Source organism: Cupressus sempervirens, chromosome 2, assembly GCF_028749045.1.
Source record: "Cupressus sempervirens isolate cs-2001-9-10 chromosome 2, ASM2874904v1, whole genome shotgun sequence".
In the NCBI taxonomy this organism is placed as follows: domain Eukaryota; kingdom Viridiplantae; phylum Streptophyta; class Pinopsida; order Cupressales; family Cupressaceae; genus Cupressus; species Cupressus sempervirens.
The window spans coordinates 266,526,484-266,546,105 of NC_143119.1; positions in this window are offsets into that span (position 1 = coordinate 266,526,484).

Here is a 19,622-nt window from a genome sequence, read left to right on the forward strand (position 1 = left end):
GGGTTTGATGGTGATGGAGGTGGAGGTGGTCCATCCTCCTGTCTCGCTCTACCACCCCTAGCCCTACATCCTTTGCCTCATCGATTGCTTCAAGTAACAGGAGGCATCTTCACAATTAAAAGTTTGCGTTAAGTTAGGAAGCACAATGGTTTAAGGTTCCTAGTGTTGAAAGACGGGCTCTGATATCAAAATGTCATGCCCAAACTACGAGGCAAAAACAATTTTTTTTAAAAAAAATTATAATTAAAATGCTCTAAGAAAAATAAGGTTATGATCATAGTTTAAGTATAGGTTCTCTACACTATTAAATTATTATTCTCATTATTAAGTTGATATCGACAAAAGTTATGTTATTACATTAACTTACAACAATATGTGAAAATTATTTAAATAACAATTTAAATGAATTCGGGTTTAGATTAATTGTAAAATTTAATCAAACCAAATCTACATTAAAACTTATTTTAAATAGCCAATTAACCTTTAAAATTAAAACTTCTTAATACTCAAAAATTAAACTAATCTTCACTTAACTAACACAATCAAAACTAGTTTTTAAATTAAAACTAAAAAGATATTCAAAAAAAATAAATTAACATTAATATTAAAAATAAGTAAATCTACCTTTACAAAATTAAACAAAACTATACTAAAATAACAACTAACTTTAATAACTACTTCTAAAATGAATATTACTAAAAAAATATATTAAAATTTAAACAAATGACTTTACATAAATAACATTAGTTATAACTAACTTAACATTATAAGAAATTATACTAACTTAAAAGAAGCTAACTTAAACTAAGTTAGTTTAATCTAACTTATAACTTACATGCTAAATTAAACTAACTTACAATTAACATACCTATACTAACACCTAACACCTAACCTATACTAACCCCTCACACCCCTACTCTCCCTACACCCTACTCTATCCCCCCTGTCACATGTCACATCAGCCCCCCCTAACCCTTGCACTTTCCCAAGTGCTTGCTAAGTGGCCACGCACATGGGGAAGAGGGTTTCATAAACCCCAAAGTGCTGCGCATACCAATACTCAAGGAAAACATGTGCAAGCTTATCTCCAAAAAGGAGATGACCTAAACTAGCAAGGTGGGGTTGAAAATATAAAACCCAATTTAATCTACTTTACATGGACCAAGTCTGCAAAAATTGATGGAGGAAACAGGTGAAGTCATCCTTAATGATGACAGTTTGACTTTGTTTTCAAAAAAAAACTTTTTAAAAGCATACCAAGACTGACGCCCACTAAGGAGGAGTTAAAGCCAAAAGTTAAATAGATAAGAATTAGATATTTTAAATAGTAAGTTTTATGACTTATTTATTTATTTATTTGAATTTTGCAATTTCCTTTGTTATTATAACATATATATCTATGTTTTCTTTCTAATTTTAAATATAAGAATATTCTTAAGAATATTCTCTGTTACCAAGAGAATTAAATCCCAAGCCCATACAAAATCTAGAGGGCTTTTTCTCTTGGACAAACAATTTTTTTTTTTTAGTCATAATTTTTTTTCTAAGTATAGATTTACAAGGTAATGTATTTTTTTTTCAAGGTGTATATTTTTGAATAGATTTAAAATATTGATACAATAGTTTGTGTCACAATGATACATGATTAATTTGATCTCCTAAACAAACTCGAATTGAAATATATCAACCATATCCATTTTTTTCTTTCCTTAACATACTTTTCATTTACAACATATAAGGAAACTTGAAAAATTTTCTTGACTAAACCATCATCATTTCATCCTATTTTTTATGTGCATCCATATAATTGAAAATTACGATTAATTCACATGATCAGCAATTATACTCAATCACGATTTTATTGGCAAACCTGATTCAAAGGCTTAGCCGAGAAAGAACCAGGAAGAAAACCCGACGTCGTTGCCATTACAAAAAAGTTTTGAGATACAAATTACATAGGATTTAAATCCCAAAATTACAACAATTTAATTGAATTTCCTTCACGACCCTCATCAAGGGTTCCATAATAATTTTTGCAACACATTTCTAAGAACCGTGGAGGGAATAGAATCTGATCAGGTGTCAACAAGCATGACCCAGAAACAATAAAACTTGCATATTCATACAAGGTTTTCACAATAGGATTCACAATGAATCAAAACTAGGGCAAGCTGGATTCTTCCAATAGGAGAAGTCAGGCACAACACCAAAATAGATGCCCAATTGGGGCTATAAACCAAGAACTTCCATTCTTCCATTTTAACATACCAAACTCATACAAGGTTTGTGCTGACAGGTAGGGGCCCATAACACCCTACCCTCTCTCCCTCTTCTCATCTTGAGAAGAGACTCTACACATGTTAGAGTCCAACTAAAAAGACCTTTCCCAAAATTGGTCACTTCTGCCCTATCCAAGGGTGAGTAATACCAAAACACCCATACAAGCAACTTCAAAATTCAAACATAAACATGAAAGAAAAGCATTCAAGAACATGGTTTTCAAACCTTCCCAACATACCCAACATACATACAAGCATTCAAACAACAACAAAGTAGAATAAGCATAAAACAAGCATGAAAATCTGAACAAGGGAGATGAAGAACTCCTACCTTCACAAAGAGGTAATGGAAAATGAACAACTTTGAGTAGAGCTTTTCCCTTCCTTCTTTCAATCTTCTAAGTCTCCTCTTTAAAAGTAGAGATTAGGTAACAACCTTGACTACTCCAAGAAGGGCTTCTAAATAAGCCTCAAACTCAACCACCAAAAAGAGCAATAACTTCTCCCACCCACCTAATAATCTAGAAGTTTCTAACTCAACCCATACTAAGGTTAACCACTAAGTGGAGGTGAGGTAAGGCAACTCATGGTAGCCACTTGCTTAATCTGACTTAGGTCCAAAGGTTACTGAGCTAACCCTAATTAGCATACTGAAGAGCATAAACAATTCACAAGTGTCAAGCGACACTAAAAGAAAATAGTTACCAACATTAACATTTACTGAACATAGAAAGATACATACATACATCTCACAATTAATTTGATTATGAACAACAAGGTTTCCACAATTAGCACAAGGGGATCAATTCTGTTCCTCCATTAGGTTTCTCAGCTAAAATATCTGCACACTCATTGCACACATCAATAGTCCAATAAAATCACATGCACATATGTATATACGTATAAAAAAATCACATAAATTGAAACATACATCAATCAGGGTTTTTTTGATCCTACTTATATCCTTAATCATAAAAATTCCAAAATCAATGTGTTAATCTTGCATTTACTTATTTCATCAACATACATATACATAAAACATTAAATGACGAACATCAAATATCTAAAAATAACATCGCACAACATGAAATAATATAATATGTTCTAAGCATCAGATAAAGTCTCGACATCTCGAGTGGTGAGTATCAAAAAAATAATAGTAATGTATCACTATGCTACGATGGTTCGAGGTGAGGCCTCACACATAGGTTAATCTCCTTCTAGCAACTATAACTAGGTCCATGGATAGAAGTTCACCAAAAGCATTAGTAATACCTTGAAAAATATCCTCCACCCAAAAATCCAAAGGCATACTTAGAAGTCTTATCCAAACAGGAGCTTGAACCATTGACTCATCATGTGAGTTTAGATTTGGGGACCATTTTTGTAGTATCAAAGTATACTTACCCATAATCCACAAACCATTGCATAGGATTTCAATTTTATCTTTCTCACTTGAGAAGTTAAAAGATAAGCATGCTTTAGACATGGCCACAATGTCCACCTATCCTTTCAAAGCCCATTTCATTCTAACAAAGGCACAAACCACTTTTATATTCAGTCTGGCTCCTCAAAACCTCCCCATAAGAGTCGAATATATTCTAGAAATATTCCTATCTATAATTTGATCCAGTATCTCTAGAATAATTGTACTTGGTTTAGATGGAGAAATATTCTTAACCAGAGGAAAAGATGATTTGCCTATTGGCTTGATACGTTAGGAATATTTGTCGAGACCACTTGTTTGGGACCCCGCTGGGTCCCCAGCTATCTTTCCTCCATTAGGATCCTTCCCATTCATAGTATCCAAAGACTTATCTCCTTGATCTCCTTTTCCAGATGGACCTACACCATTTCCATTCCCATTTGAAATTTGAACTCCTTCTTTCCCACTCACCACAACCAACCCTCTAGCTCTAGCCATCGAAAGTCTCCTACAAAATAGTCCATCATCACCATAATGTTGAGGTTAATCAGCAATGGACATTTATTTGAAGTAATCAATAAATCTAAATGCATAATATTTAATAATGGAGATACTAAAATATTATAGTGACAATAATTTTATATATATATATATATATATATATATATTTATTTATATATATATCAATTACTAACTTCTAAGTAGATGTTTCAATACTTAAATGGTAACTTCTTAACAAGAAGAGTCTCCTGTGGGGTGAGGACTTGTTTTGTGATGGATATTCGTAACTTTGGGTAGTCTTCTCTTCTATATGGCTACTTGGATGTGCAATGGATTTTTAAATGGCTTTCTAATCTATTAATCTCTTCCTTTTCTATTCCTATTGAGGTGAGCTTTTTGTCTGTTACCATGGAAAGGGTTTTTGTAGATGGGACATGGTTTTTTGGTTGGAGATGTGTCATTGTTTATTAAAGCATGATTTCTAATACCATTTTTTCACCCATTGTGAAGGCTTGCAGAGACTTCCCAAAGTCCCTCTGTTAATTTGACCCACCTATCAAGCTGTTGGTTGTTTGTTAATAATGGCCCATTTTGGCCTCTATGTTCTAAGTGACAAGTTGTTGCCCTTTATTTTTAAGAGGCCTTTTTATGGAAGTTAATAAAATCTATTTATCATATGCCCTTTGTGGCCTTGAAATATAACAATTGTCAAATTTTTTAATGTGTTCTTGATCTCTTGATAGCCCTTGAGTTGTGGTTGTGTAAGTGTCAACTCCCTTGTTTTGGTTGTTGATTAAAATCAAAAGCAATTTTATGATTCATGCTTTTGGTTGCATTGTAGATTTGTAGGTTAGTTTCTATTAAATAAGTGTGTTTCTATGGTAACATAGTCTAATAATTAGGGAGAAGGATTCACTTTGACATATTCAACTATGGGATAACTATGTTGATTATGTAAAATATGTTGTAGTAGATCATGATTTTAAATTAAATAGTTTTCAAATATGGAGAGATTTAAAAATTGATGTATTTGATTTAGATGTTGTTGAAATGTCAATTTTCTTGAGTTTAAATTATATGATAATATATCTTTATGTATTGTACGGTCCATAGTCATCATATTATATGATGTCACCCAATTCTCTTTTTTTTTCACATTTAAAACATGAAGTATTTATGTTTGTGAGCCATGACAATCAGGTTTGTAGATCAGCAAGGTTATTTATTATATGATTTCAAACATTCACATAATCTTAAACATATTAGAGGAAAGGGGCCAATAGGTGAGTGAGGTCCAAAAGGTGCTATGTGAAGTGGATACTTTAGGTTGGTACATGAAAAAATAGACTTATAGTGTTGCAATAAAAATGTCCCACCAATGCATATTCTCAAAAAGAGGGAATTTTTTTTTTAAAAACTACTCATGTGGCACCACATTAGTGAACCATTAAACATGATTTAACGCATACCTATGGGTCTTATTTGAGACCTTTTTTTGTCACTTTTGCATAAAGCATGCTTCTGCACCACTATATTTGACCTTGCGGGCTTAAAATTTTGGTTTTCAATAGAGAACTTGACAAAAAAGATGCTTTTAAAATTTGAGAGTAATTTGAAATTTCCAAATAGTATTTTGAAAAGCATGAAGTTAGGGTAAGCACATAAGGCTTTTCTCCCCCACTGCATTTTATTTTCTTATTTTTTAGACATCATAGTTCAAAAATTTATTTATGGTTGCAAAAACATATTATCTATTTTAACCTCCAATATTTTGATCAATAGGTTTTTATTGATGCAATTTTAGTTTACAAGTAGCATTGAAACTAGTATACCAGATTATCTGTCTCACTCTTCTTTTGGGATAATAGGATGTATCTTTATAAAATATAGAATTTGTATAATAGGATGGATTTTCACACAATTTTCAATGGTCTAATCCTCTTAGTCCACAAAGTTGTAAAAGTGGGAAAAAAAAAGTAAAATTAAATTTTGCTCATCTCTTACACCATTTCTACTAATTGAACCCAATTCACTTCTCTTAAGAATGCCATATGTTACTAATGAATTGCTAGCTATTGCCTTCCAAAGCTAACACACAATAATTTAATATAAGTACTTTATATTTATTTATGAATTCATATTGCTTGTATTTTGTATAAGGAATTACTAATTTTTATTTTTATTTTTTTTAAATTTATATATTGTTCTGAGACAATATATTGCTTCCATTTTGCAAACAATTAATTTAATATTTGGTTCTTTAGTAGAAATATGGTAGTTAAATATGCAATAACTTCATATTTCAAGATTAACTAATGAAAGAATAGGTGTCTCACTTTGGTATCTTCTTCATTCAAATATAGGCCAAATGTGATAAAAATGTACACAACACAAAAGAGATGACACATCCTCATTTTTAAGGTTTTGTTTATACTTTATACCCATTACAAGAATTGTCACAAATACTTAATATTATGTCTAACATATCATTCACTATAAATACTTTATATTTCTTTCTAACTCCATATCACTCATAGTATATTAACTAGTATATTGGTTTGGGTGGCAATATATTGCTTTCATTTTGCAAACTTTTAATTTAATATTTTTTCCTTTAGTAGAGATATGTTATTTAGATATGAAATAATTTTATATTTCAAGATTTAAGATACTTAACTAATGGAAGAATACATGTTCTCACTTTGATTTCTATTAATTCAAAACTAGACCAAATGTGGTAAAAATGTACACAATGCGAAAACAATAGGAAAATGATTTGTGGATGTCCTTGTGGGTGTACAACCTTGTGACAAAGTTTTTGAAAACATTACAAATGCCTTTTTAAAATGGATGTAGAGATGGCATTTTTTGGTGAAGTTTGGTATCACAAAAAAATCTTAACATTTGTCATGGTAGGCTTGTCTCTCGGTGAGGAACACTTGTATACATTGGTGTTTTATTCTCATTTGATTTTTTGGTATAGGGGTTAGCCTCTACCTCAATTATAATCTATTGATATTATTAGATACAATTCTCTAATAACTCAACATCTTTCTAGTGTTTTTATTTATTCCATTGTTAGAGTGGAAAGAAGAGATGCCTAAAAATTGGAAGAATTTAGAAATGTAGAGGTGCATGCCTTGTAAAGAGGTGACAATAAAATTTTGCACATTATTTTAGGTTATTTGTAAATCAAGACTATTGGGACTTTTCCCTTTTCATACATGCCTCATTTATATTTTGCCTCTCTAAATTCGAGGGGAGTCTCTAGCTTGAACATCTAATTCCACCATAGTAACATAGAGATCCGTCTCCCACTTTTTGCCTCACATGTCAAAGATAGGACCCACCAGGGACTTGGGAACTTAGTCCCCATGTCCCCATCGATGCCATTAGATTTTTCCACCTCCATCAAGGATAGAGGGACATCCTAGTGTGGACTATTTATGTTCAATGTTTGATGCTCTAACTATAAAGGAATTTGGGATCTCGGATAGAGTGACATGATGAACAATATTAAAAATACTCAATTGAGAGTTTGATATAAATAGAATTGTATCTTTAGATCTTATATCAATTGTAATTAATTAGAGCAATTTCCAATATTTAAAACTATGTTCCGAATGATGTAAGGTCCCTTTAGCCATGACTACAATTGAATATAATATATATTGTAGAAGGAAGTGAACTCTGTAGTAATCATTGATGAGAATACTTAACATGTGGTTTAATTGATTCTTTCTTCTCAACCAATGATTACTTATTAATAACAAGGCATATGTCAAGTTTACATAGATACATGACTCTACATGGCTATTGACACATAGGGTCATGTCCTTATGTGGACTTAGTCAACACAAAATAAAACATTAAGAAGCTTGATAATATGTATTGGGGCTAATACAAAATATTTCCAACTTTCTATTTATATTTAGGATGCCTGAGCATTATAAGGAGGATATTGGGTTTAGTTAAGATCTCACATACACTTTTGATTCACTACATGCTCCAATTCAACTGAAGCTACAATTTTAACACTCCCTCTTAGTGAGGGAGGATTGAATCATCAATGTTTCCTCACCATAGTGATATTCACTTGATATGTGCATTGACATTGGATTTTTTATATCTATTAAGAGAATATAAGTTATCTAATTTCTAGCACTCTAAGAAAAACAACTTAATGAAGTTGACTAGATAACAAGTAATCAAAATGTCATGAACTCTAGCATTATAAGTATCATGATCTCCAATACTCTAGGACAACCTAATGTAGTCTAATTATGATACATTCATTATCATGACTATCAACACTCCAAGACAACAACTTAATCTAGTTTGTCATGATAACATGCCAAGTTATTGATAAGATCGTCACCTTACGATAGCAACCCTGCAAATATATATCAATTAAAGATTGTCACCTTTCATGACATAATTCACACATGGGAGATAGTAACTCTTTAACATAAAAGAAAATTAATTGAATATATAAATATACATCTTACAATATGATTGAGATTCAATCTTAAAAGCTACAATCACATTTGAATCATTCCAAGTTTACCTCTATAATGATCTAGTTTTAGTTTAGAGAGAGGTTTAGTGACTATATCGATAGTTTGGTCACCAATGCTAATGTATTCTAGCTTTAGGACATCTCTGTCCACCATATCTTTGACATAGTGATAAGGAATTTCAATATGCTTTGATCGCTTGTGGAAACCTAGATTTACTAATAACTTTATGTAGCTTCAATTATCACAATACAGAACTATAAGGTTTGGAGGCTTTCCAAATAATCCAAATAGTAACTTTCTTAACCATGTTGATTCTCTAGCTCTCATAGCGGCGATTGTATATTCTTCATCAATGTCACTTAGGGCAATTATTGATTGCTTCCTACTAAACTAGATATCATCACAAAGCCAAAACTAAAACAACATCGTGTAGTACTTTTATGATTGATGGAACTATTGACTTATTAAGAATCTAAGTACCCTTGAAATTGAATCTCAACATGATCATATTTTTACCAAGTCCAATAGTACTATGTAGGTATTATAAGATGTGTTTGATTGTCATGAGATGAAACTTCTTAGGTTTGTACATGAATTGACATAACAAATATCAGTAGGAGTATTCACCAAGTACATTAATGTTCCAATTATCTATTTGTATTGTGTAGGATTTGTAGGTTCATATTCAATTTCATCATTTTTAAGTTTGTCAAGTTTTGTTTCCATCAGTGTGGATAACAAGTTGTATTCCATCATTACAATTTGGTCAATATGTCAACAATGTATTTTCCTTGGTTTAAGAAGATGTATTTCTCCTTTTTCCATACTTCTAAACCCAAAAAATAGTTTAGAAGTCCAAGATCTCTCATGTGAAACTTAGCTACAAGATCTTGTTATTAGTAAGTCGTCAACATATAAAAAAAGAATTAACATATAACCATTTGATATTTTGAAATATAAATTAGGATCATCTTCATTTTTGGAGTATCCTAGTTTAGAGAGATAATTGTCTATCCTTCTGTACCATCCTCTGGGTGCTTGTTTAAGGTTGTAAAGTGTCTTCTTTGGTTTGCACAAATAGTAGTTTTTGTCATGACTGACAAATCCTTCTAGTTGTTCTATATATACTTCTTCACTGATAACACCATTAAAAAAGATGTTCTTTATGTCCATTTGATGAATATTCCATCCTTTAGATACTACCTTAGCAATAATAGTTTTGACAGAGGTGTATCGAGAAATCAGAGCAAATGTCTTTGCATAATCAATCCCAACCTTTTGAGAAAATCCTGTGGCAATGAATTTGGATTTGTATTTTTCAATACTACATTAGGTGCATGTTTGACTTTGAATAACCAGTTAGAGGAGATAACTTATTTATCCTTAGGTCTAGGTATGATATCCCATACATCATTTTCAAATATAGATTGATATTGTTCAATCATTGCATCTTTCCAACCTTGACATGATAAAGTCTCTTCAATGCTTGATGGTTCATATTTGACGAGTTCAAATACGAGGGCAACACAACTGTCATGCCCAAAATTCAACAAGATAAAAACATAACTATTTATTTTTTATTTTTTTGAAAGATATGTTAATGTTTATAATTTAATCGAATGACCTGATGCTTAATTTAAAGGGGTTTACACTTATATCAGGTTGTGGTTATTCTTGAATGGTACTTGTTATGACTGAATGTGATCAAGTTGCATTCAAAGGTTATGGGATTATGTCAAGGATTTGGATATTGCCTACTGATTTGAATTTTTGATTAGATAAGAAGATACATAATCTACATTTAACTTGGAGATGTTAAAATTAACCGATGGAATGAAGGATGTGTCATTCAAAAACTAGATTCAAGTTTTCCATGGTAGGTTGATGGGTTGTCCATCAATGTTTACAGTACTAAGTTAAAATGGCATTTTGGATTATAACCCTTCACCTTCAATGCTCCTAATTAAGATACTTCATAATGCATGTGAAAATTCAATTCCTCGAGTCAATAGTTTTAGGGTATAGTGACGCAAAGAAGTTTTATGATTACCCTAATTGTTTTTGCACATGAATTGCCCTACCACAACATACATATGCATCCACCCCTATGTCTTCCACATTATTTAGATGCAAAAATATATTGATCTTGATTAACTTCTTACTACCTATCTTTTCTTTACTTTACTTTGATCATTTGAATGTGCGCTACTAGCTAGGTCTCTGACATTTTTTTGATTGGACTAATTTTTTATTTAATTATTTAATTAATTAATTAATTAATTAATTATTAATAATATTACCAATTATTTTCCTTTAATTTACTAATTTATCCTTAAATCTTAATTTTATATCCTATATACTTACTATATCCTTTACTAGGACTATGCCTTATCTAGTTTTTTACCCATACAATAAAAATATATTTGTTCTGAACTATCCCTAAGTCTATGCTACAAGTCCCCCTTTAAAAATTAACTTTATTTAACACATTAAAAAAATTAAAATTAAAATTAAAATGCTCTTACTAACCTAACTACCTTAAGTCCTTAAATTCCTAAGTCTACCCTAAGTACCCCTACCTACTATCTTCTAGCTGTCCCTTTTCCCCTCTCTCTTCCCATGTGGGAAGGAGGGTAACCCCATTAAACTTACTTTATATATATATATATATAAATATTTCCCTTATTACACCATGACAAGATGGGTCTCAGGTCACCTCTTAAGATGGGGGAAGTATTATTTTTTTATTCTTTTAATTATTTTATTAATGTTTGACTGGCATAGTACTTCATGCACCCATATGTCATTATGTTATATCTTTTTTTTTGTGTGTTTAATACTTGGTGGCCTCATAACTCTGATAGTTGACATTTCTAATTTTATATTGCTAGGGTTGAATATGTTTATTTTATTTAGATATTATTATTATATCAATTGTATTTTTTGGGAAATGATTTTTTTGAGTTGCCATACATTTTCCAGCAAGAAAATGTGCACCTACAGGCTTCTTGAAGTTAAACTTTTGCCTAGTTTCTTCATGCATTCTCTATAAAAAAAAATTATGCTTGGGTTGATAAAATTGAACATTGTATAATGCATTATAATACCTATTAAATCTAGCAATCTAATGTATTACATAAAGCAACTAACATTATACTAACATGATCCACTTGCAAGATATTCTAATATGAACATAATTGAAAACTTTATTTGTTGGTAAATCCACGAACATCAAGTATTCAAATTTCATAATGATTTCCATTTCATGATTTAAACTAAATATTAATTCCATTATCTTTCAAATATATATATTCTACACTATGTATGAATCAAGGTTGATCATGTAATGCATCTAATTATTTCTATGAGCATGGAGAATAATAGAACAACAATGGATATTCTTATTTACATTATACTAATACCTACATTGATGCTTGACTCTTCTCTTCAATACATTCCTATGCTAGATTATGAACCAAAAACATCAATACAATAAATCTTTCTTTCATGATCCTCTCAAGCTTACATCCAACTTTTATCAAGCATGCACATAAGGTGGTGAAATCACCATATCAAGATATAAAAATGGAAGGACCCTTTTACCATACATAGGTGATTCATGATCTCTCTAATGACAAATGAATGAAGATAATAAGAACACTCTTACAATGCAAACTAGTTTGCATAATAAGATGGAGTTTGTTTCTCCATTTTCAACACAATACAATAGAGTCTTCTTCTCCTATGCAATGAATAGACTACATGGACTCCAAGTTTCTAAGAACATCAAGTAAATCTTGCAAACATAGAGACAAAAATGGAAAGCATGGAGGCTCACCTCCTAACCTAGGCCTCAAGGAGGCCACCCACTAAGCTTGAGGAAACAAGGCACAAACGGTTACACACTTCCACCTTCACATACCATAGAAACTATAAAAACACAATTCAACACAACACAATACAACCCATCCTAAGGCTTGCACATAGATTCTACCATAGAATCAAGATATAGGGTGAAGGTAGGCTCTCACCATGAGGAGAATTCAAATCCAAGAATCTCATATATTCACATAATCCCATAAGTAAGATGCCTTTTCAAGGCTTAGCAATATCTTCCCTCTTCATACACCTCCTTATACCTCCCAAGAATGCAAGTAATCATGAAGTTCATACACTATTGAAACACATCAAAATCATCTCCTCACATGGGAGAGTTTCTTAGCTACATGGGTGAGCCCAACTAACCCCTTCACCCAAGCATCTCTTCCCTCCCAAGGGTGAGTGATGCTTCACACCCATTTACACAAGCAAACAACATGTACAAAACAAGATTCAAGGAAAAAATCACATAAAATTTCTCACATTCAACACACATACAACAAGATTCTTCACAAAACCACATCTACACCATATCAAGTCCACAATGCAATGAAGAAACACCATATCAAATTTACAATGCAATGAAGAAACACTATGGATCATGGATACCAACCTCACTCCAAGAAATGGGAAATGAAAGTTTTATTAAAGCTCCTTATCCTCTTCCTCCAAACCCTAAATATCTCTAAAGTTAGAGAGTGGGCAAGTGGGTTTCTAGTTTGGCCATTCCCCTATATATGACTCCCATTTTCGGATTCAATATAAAATGCATTATTTTTGGGGTCTCCTAGGTCTTTTAGCACCCTAGTGGTCACTATTAGCCCCCTAACTTAAAGTATTATCATGGGTAGGGTTTATTTTCATCACAAATTCACCTTAGAGCTACTTTTGGCCCTCACAATGCTAGGTAGAGTCCAATTCCAAATTATTATGGGGTAAACCTTGTTTCCCTTAATAAATCAAGGTAATTAAATCTATTTATAAATGAAATAATTTAACTTGAGGTAAGGTGGCTACATGATCCATCTTCAGAGAACATGTCATTTCCACATAACGAGTACAAGTGTCAAGTGACACACACAAAATTTCACTATACATCACACATGACATGTTCTGAATCTACTCATAAAATACATACTACACACATACATCTCACATTTACAAAATAAAACATCACAATGAGGTTTGCAAATCTTCCAAAGATTCACCTTGGCAGTGTCATATTAAACTGTGTTTATACCTTGTTTCCCTGTTATGTTTCCATGGTTTGTTTCCTACACAATAAACTTGAGCATCATTAATCCAATGAAAAGTCTCATATAAAATACATATGAAGTAAAGATACATAGTAAATTTTTTTATTCTACAATTCACATATAACACATTTCATAATTAACTTCCTATTCCCCATCATTTTCTTATAAAATATTTAATCATTAAACCTCCAAAAAAATGAAAATTACATTAAATACAAAATCACCTTAATCATCATATCATAATCTAATTTTATTATGTCATAAAGTTGCATCCATATGTGTTTGATCATTGCATTCACAATATCAGGTGCATAGCAAATATCATAGATGCAAAATACTGTTGTAAACATCAAAATCAATAGATAAACTAAGTCATGGTCCTTCTAAGTCTTGAATAATGTCAAAATATCCAAATCTCAAATATTAATAGAAACATACCGCCACTGAACATTTCATTACAAGCATTTCTACAATTTAGCTTCTATCAAAGCAATTAAAAAGGGTTAGTACATGAACAAAATCATTACTTATATCATTTAGGTCTTAATGTGTAGACATAAATGTGGATCATCAAAATGTAGATATTAAAATAACATAACCCTATAGTCTCGAAAGTATATCAAAACATCAAATTAAAAGTATCATAATGCAATTATGTCATCTATACTATGATAGATTAGGTGTGGCCTTACATTCTCCCCCACTAGGCATGAACCTTCTCCTAGAATTCATCAAAAAGGTGTAGGTATTATGATCTTATCTATGCTGCACTTACCAAGTTTGGCCCAACCTAAGTCTTCTACTTATGGGTGCCAATAAACCACTCTTTACCTTACCAGGGTCTAACTGGTAAATTGTTTATGCCATTGCTTAAGGTTCTTAACATAATGTTTTCCTATAATTTTAACAAGTATAAGATACAATCTATGTCTGTGCTAATAGAGTTTTCAAGAAATTCAACCATTTTTTTCATATTTACGACATAGGAAGGGGTGGCATCCTAGGGATCTTACCTAGTAGCTTTATAATGTATATAACATGAAGGTTTAATAGTGTACTAATTTTCTAGATAATTTTTCAAGGATCCTCCTTGGTATGGCCATTTCAATACAATATTCTTTCCAACCTAGTCCACACGAAAATGCCTCATAAGTAACTTAAAATAAGAGGATCAATTTTACAAGAAAACAACACAGATGCGGACACATTGGTAAATCACAATTAAAAAAAGACATGTTTGTTGGCCTAGTTTTTCACCATCCTTGTTTTGTTGTATTCAGCAGTGAAAAATCCTAAATGTGCACTCCAAGTAATTTGAAATTTGGTTAAAAAAACCCTAGGCAAAAAATTCACCAAATAACCTTGTGTCTTTCCTTGTTTGGTCCTAGCCTTTGAGAACTTTAGAAAGTATTATTTCAAATAAATTTTGGTGGGACATTTTGATCCTAAAGATTTATCTGCACAAAGATGTCTTTATTAATTTTTTGATAAACTTTATCAAGTTTGTCTAAATTGCATTATTTTATTTGGAAAAGGGTCCAAGTTGTGATATCTTTCAAGCATCGTAGATCCTTTTAAGATCGAGGGTTGAGGCTTGCCCACAATATGAAGCTGCGAGGTCTTTAAATATTGTGGGAAAGTGCCTTTTCAACATGTAGCCCTTGCTGACATTTTGGCCTCTGTGCTCCGAAAAAGGTTCGTGGTTGTCAGAGCTAGTAACAACTTTTGCAAGTTCGTCAGTACTTTTCATGCACGTTCTAGATTTCCTACAATATCATTGGTTGAGTTACTAACAGAGATATGCCTTTATCACCAAGAAGCATCAACCATTGATTTCATTTGAATCAAGGGCTAGCACTTTCCTGCAAGAAGGAGATGCTCGTGAATTAAATAATACGGGGAAGCAAAAATGGGACAAGTGGCACAGTCTGACAAGATGGGCCCATCGTTCTCAAAGATGATGATGAGATGTCTTCTGTGGCAAATGTTAGATGAGTCAGAATGGATGGAGATATTTTATTCATCACTATAGCCAACATGGTATTTAAAATGCCTGATTCTATAATCGTTGATCTGTCAAAGATCAAAGGCCAACACATGCTTGTATTTTGAAGTTGCAAGAAAGATAAATAATGCGGGCAAGTGGTTCTTGGACATGTGGCAAGGTGGGGTCAAGAAATTTTAACAGTATGCTATGGTGTGACACATTATAAAGTTATCATTGACATGTACTGCTAGATGTGCCACTGAAGAAGTTTTTCTACCAGATGGAAGTGAAGCCTCATCTGTCGTAGATCTTTCAAAGATCGAGGGCTGGCGCATGCCTGCATTATGAAACTGCTAGTCAGATAAGGAATGTGGGTATGCACCTTTGTGATGTGTGTCATAGTGGGGCCAAATTATTGAAGAATTCTAGGTCACCCCATGTGGTCTGTCACTTGTGCTTAGCTGGAAATACTTATGATGTGGACACGAAAAGTTTCAGAAATTAATGCAATAGTCAGATCAGTCAGAGCACGCGGATTGAAAAGAGTCACTTCATTGGCCCAAGTGGATGATGCAAGTATAAAAAGTATAATTGTTTCACACCATTGATCCTATTTTGATCAACAAGGGATGCTTGCCTGCATTAAGAACTTGAATGAAGTTTAAGTAAAGCGAGTATGTGCCTTGCAGACACATGTCCATGATGACATCTAAGTTCTCAACTCAGAAGCTCTACAAGGTATAATCACTGTCACCATTGATCTTTCAAAAATCAATAGCTAACACAATCCCACAATAAGGAAATGCTCGATCAATAAGTAAAGCAAGAATGTGCCAACTTGACACATAGAAATAATGACGTCAAGAACCTAATCGCTCACAAGAAGAAATGGGATCCACTGGCATGGAAGTTTTTAGAAGGTACAAACTCATATAAAGGCTTCCTATTGGTCAGTATAGCTGACTAGACCTTATTCAAATATGAATTGATCTCATCATTGATCTTGTCTTGATCAACAAGCAGTGCTTCCCCACACCTCTAAGGTGCAAGAAATTTAAGAAATTGGGCAAGCGGTATTGCGACATGTAGCCTTATTTTTAAAGCTATAAAGCTTGTTGCCTTTTAAATTAGAGCTATCCGATCTAATGAAAATCTACGGATAGGATTCAAACTTGGTTGCAAATTGCAAGTAACAGTTATAGGATTTAATATGATTCAGAGTTCCTTCGTGCAACCTTAATACATGGGTATAACATAAAAAAATTTCATTACTAAATCAAAAAGTTGCAAATTTTCTCAAAGCATAAGGATTTCTAGAGCAAGGGCATGGAATTTCACAACGGTTTTAGCAAAATTGTAGAGAAAATTACAGAGAAAGAAGGGCAAATTTAGTGGGTAAGTAACCTGTAACCATAAGAAATCCATAATTTGTTGTGATAAGAGTTTAAAATTTTTAAAAGATGCCTCCATGGAAGGAGTTTTCTAGTTAAACTGATTACTTAAAGAGGGTTGTGCATGATTACTTCCTAGAACAATTTCCCTTATCAGTAAATGAAATAACTAAGGGGAGGGAACTCATTCCAAAACACTTGAGAGTAGCCGTAGCAGAAGGTTTCTATGATAGGGCAAACTGGGTAAGAGACGCCCAAGTATCTATGGGAGGTTTGTAATTGTTCAAAAAATGGTTCTCAGAAAGGAATTTAGATACCCCCATGAGCAATGTCTGGGAATTCGACATTGGAAAATTAAAAGTCCCTACAATTTTCTTTGATAGTGATCTATCGACTGACTTGGCTAAAAAATATGATCCTATTACTGGTTGGGTGAAGAATCATTCTAGAGTGAATCTTTTTAGGGTTTTCCCTGAGCTGTTTAGTGAATTTTTTGACCTTAACCTTAACCACATTGTACATGAAATCATTGATATGGATGATTTGCAAGCAAGACATGATGCACAAAGAATATACTTGAGGACAGGGCCATTGCAAGAGGATGTTGCTAAAGTTGGAACCTTGTCTATGATTACTACTAGCACACTCAAGCCATTACTGAAAAGACATTTTAACCCTAGGGCTCAAGCATTGTGTGTTTCTCTTTGTAAAATTTTTGGAATGGATGAAGCCGAGCAGATCCCAAGCTTGATTGTCCTCATAATGGCTCAAACTCTTCAATTTGAAATGAGCACTATTCTAGATTTTGCTACCTTCCTTGCAAAGGAGATTCACAATGGTTTGGTGGGAATAGCAAGGAGAAAAGTGAACAAACCACTTTGTTGGTATTCATTGCTTATGCATGTATGCTTGTACAAGGGATTTACCTTTTTCTCTAAGGGTATCGAGTTGGAAACAACTAGAAATGAAGAGAGGAATCCAGTATAGTTGTGGAGTGTGGATATTACCTTAGAAGCCATAGATGCTAGTTATGTGAGGTTTGATAGATATTTTGCATCAAAGCTTAGATTTCTTTTGAGAGGAGACAACCTTAGAATTCCACAAACACTTTTAGAATTGGTCAAACCTAAGGACCATACAAAAGGGCTACTGGTTAGTTATAATTGGGGGGATATCATTCCCTATAATGTTTCAATAGTGATAAGAGTATATGGCTTCCTGGGAAAGCCTCATGTGCTACCATTTCATGTGCCTTTGAAGATAGGAATAGCTGAGTTGTTATGGAAAATAGGCACTATAGATGAGAGGGAATTGCCTAAGAAAGGCACATTTTTTCCAATTGTTACTATGGCACATGATTTTGTCTTTGTAAGGAAAGGGTGGAAGCATTTGAATTTGTTCTTAGATAGATATAACATGGTAGAATCTCATGCCAGGTTTATTGATCCTGAAGGATTCTATGACCTCTTAAGAGAGAGAATAAAAGCTTCCCACATGGTGCAACAAATTTACTATCCAAAGGATGTGATTAGAAATGTTTTTACTTTGCAAGAGAAAGAATTAAGAAAGGAGAAATGGATAGTATTTAGCAAAACCCTAGAATTCATTAATACTTTTGACCCCCATTATGATCCATTGAAAGAAAAGAAATACTGGGGAGCCAAGATGCAGGTATTGATGAATAATTTTTCTATGATAATACAAGCCATGAATGAGAAGAAGGACACATATGTCAAGGCTTATCCAGACAAGGTTGTAGAGGTGCAGAAGAGAATAAATAGTAGAAATACGATGTCTCCTAGTCAGTATACTTTGCAGAGAAGGGCAAGTTTTGTGATGGTTCAAAGTGTGCAACAGGCAACCCTTCATCAGAGGCCAAGACCAAAAAGTCCACCTGCAGCCAGTGCTCCAAAAAGACAAAAGTTAGAGCAAGGGTCTTCTTCCCAAGTGGAGCAATATTCCCCAAGACAATCTCCAATTAGGATTGATGATGAAACATCTCTAAGAGAGCAACTTAGACAAATTGGTGGAGAGGGAGATGTAATTGTTACCTCCATATATTTGGAGATTGGAGAGCCACGAGAACCACCTACACCTTCCTTGGATTTAACTTTGGTTGATTACCAAGGTAAGGAAATTGATCCAATAATTACCCAAGCCTCTAAGAAATTTATTAATGATGAAAATTTTGTGAAATCTAGGGCATTTTCTCAATTTTTATGGAGGCTAAATATAGGAAATTTTGAGAAGACTTGTGCAAAGATAAAGGCAGAGCAACTTGATAAATCAGACTCTGTTATTAAAGAAGAGGTAAAGTCTAAATTTTTGAATGATTTTACTAAATTTACCCCTGAGGCTAGAAGGAAAATAATTAGATAGTCAG